The sequence below is a fragment of the Hibiscus syriacus genome, unplaced genomic scaffold, assembly GCF_006381635.1.
Source record: "Hibiscus syriacus cultivar Baekdansim isolate YM2019G1 unplaced genomic scaffold, ASM638163v2 tig00110328_pilon, whole genome shotgun sequence".
NCBI classification, from domain to species: domain Eukaryota; kingdom Viridiplantae; phylum Streptophyta; class Magnoliopsida; order Malvales; family Malvaceae; genus Hibiscus; species Hibiscus syriacus.
In genome coordinates, this window is record NW_024062685.1 from 889,880 (window position 1) to 892,591 (window position 2,712).

Here is a 2,712-nt window from a genome sequence, read left to right on the forward strand (position 1 = left end):
TTCTGACCGGCCTGACCGATTCGACCGGTTGAACCAGTTAACTAATAGCACGACCGGTTCGCTGATCGGTCCAGTTATAACAACCATGAAATTAAATCTCGCATTCAAAAGAACAAAATTCATTACAAATGATGATTATGGTAACAAAATTTTGGGACATGAGATTCATGAAGTACCACAATAACACTTGTAATATTCATTAGCACGTATCAATGTATAAATAAAGGTCAAATTCTTCTAGTAGTCCCTATGCTATGTAAAGTTGTGGACTTAATCCATATATTCTAATTTAGTCAATTCGACCTCAAATAAAAAAGATGAAAGCTACCATTAATGAAACAAACCCACCTCAAGGAACCAAGTCGTAAGAACTTTGTGCCTGTAACGAATAGCACACATCTCTATATAAGCTTCATCTTTAACAGTTTCAAGGAGAGTACACAAGTCGGCAACAGCAAAACTACTACTGCAGTTTCCAGGTAAGTCCCGGAACAGCGAAAAAACCGCATTCAATTCGGTACATAGTTACCGGGAGAGATCCATGTCTGAAATCACAAAGTTGCTAGCTTCACAGCATAACAATTAGGATAATATATACATCGAATCATTTTGTCTGAGAGTTTGCTTCACTGACACATAAGAGAAGAATAGACAAACGTATATCGTAACGGGAAATTCGAGAGGTATATAAACTTGATACTAAGAATTAATGACAATCACAAGGGTCGAGATAAAATGGGTATAATCAACTGGCAAGCTTAAAAGCATCGATGAAGAGTCCATATGTGAAACCCATCTTGAAATTGTTGAGAAGAGCAACGGGGAAGGTTACCTTCGGACGCTGTAATAAAACTTTGTCACGTACTCTGTCAGTAGCACACATACAACTGCTGCAATCACATCATTTACTGCTAAAGCTCCAAAGGACAGAGAGATCGTTTGTGCGACGTAAAAACCTCCCAACAGGGAGATTCCACCAAAAAGTGCCCTTCGAGAAGGGCTTCGAAAGTAATTCCTAGAAATGTCGGGCACAAGCCTTATGATGTCAACCAATCTTCGAGGGCCTCCATTCTCTTGCACGGCTCGAATGTTAAGAAACCCTGGAGATGATCGAGTAGTAAAAGACTTTTTACGAGAAAGTCTTGTTTGAGGAGTCAAACCGAATTTGAAGCTTGCAGAAATCAAATTCTAAGTGCCGTTTATAGTTTTTTCCGTCGAAACTGTTCAAAGGATCAGACAGGATGCCTCTCCTGGAACACAGGTAGACGATACGGTTGGAGGTGAACCTGAGGATGGCGGAAAACAAAATCGTGAGCAAAACGACTAAAAGAAAAGGAAATCGTGCACGTGCACATGTGTGTGTTCTTGGTATAATAATAAGACACTAAAGTTTTCTTCATTTTCAATAAAAGCAACCCGAGTGAATGAACGGCAAGCATCCACGACATGCCGTGGCTCAGCCGAAAAATCTATGGCATTTCAAATGCAAATTGTGTTAACATGGAATCTATGAAATCCTTCGGGTAATTATGAGCAGCCAATTCGACCTCTAGGCCAAAAAAGAAACAGCATTGTTATCCTTCACCTATATGCTCACATGATCCAGCTAACTCGTTCTCTCCTATTCGACTCAAACTTCGTAGTAACAAACACTCATTTAACTACAGGATACTCTGTCTACACTCTACATCGACAAAATTTGATTAATTTCTTCTCCAACAAATAGTAAACAAAAGATCTCAAGGACAAAACCCAAATCCAAATCACATCTAAACCCTACCATGTTAAAAACCGACCATAAACCAGCAGAACGGGTTCAACTAAGAATAAAGGGTGTTATGCATATTTTTATTAATTATTTACCATAATTAACATTAAAGATTAAACATTAGGCTGATTTTACAATCGAATAAGCCAATTAACTCGGTAATCAGCTTCCACAATTGATATTCGACCTGGAATTTTAACCCACTGCACTCTACTATCCGATTGTGCTAATTTCGAATCTGTGCTTAGGAAGAAAAACCTATTCTTGAATGCCAAATTGGGTCATACAGCAGCTTATGACGAACTTCGCTCGGACAAACTTTCCAGCAATAACAACAATAAAAAGAACAAATTCAAAACCCTCATTTCCACAAATTTGGTATTGTATGGACCTAACTTAGATTGTGTGTGTGCAAAGTTAAGGTCTTCAAATGATTAGCTAAACCATGGTGAAGAGACTTACCTACAAACCGAACCCCAGAAGATTCATAAGCTCCATTGCTGCAAATATTATTGAAAATGAACAGGATAGGATTTAGCTAGGGATGGCATGGGTCGGCAAGTAAGATACCCGACCCGATTTATTTTTTAATTACTATTTATTTCGGAAAAAAAAGATAGTTGAAACTGCAACGGAAGTGAAGCATCCCATTACTATGTTTAAAGAGTAAAGACGATAAACGCCTGTTTATAGTGGATGTGGAAATCATAGGCAACTTCATCTCCTGGATATGTTTTGATAAGCTTTAATGAATCATAAGCTCTTCAACAAATGATGCTTGAGCAAATGTAAAACCCTCGTCCACAGGACACTGTAACCAATATAATTTTTTTGACTAAATTTCACATCTGCTACTGAATTTTTATGAAATTAAAACCTAACAAAGGGTTGGGTAACTAAAATCTAATTTTTTCTACTGATTTCACATAGTTTCAACAATACAT

The 2,712-nt window shown here is 37.7% G+C and overlaps 1 long non-coding RNA gene across 1 annotated transcript; it reads right to left on the reverse strand.

The window, feature by feature from the left end:
- Nucleotides 1–546: 546 nt before the first annotated feature.
- Nucleotides 547–2,278, reverse strand: LOC120118266. Its single transcript, XR_005515741.1, has 2 exons — nt 2,231–2,278; nt 547–1,286 (listed from the first exon to the last, which is right to left on the reverse strand). It is a non-coding gene; the product is annotated as an uncharacterized LOC120118266 (long non-coding RNA).
- Between the last annotated feature and the right edge of the window lie 434 nt (nt 2,279–2,712).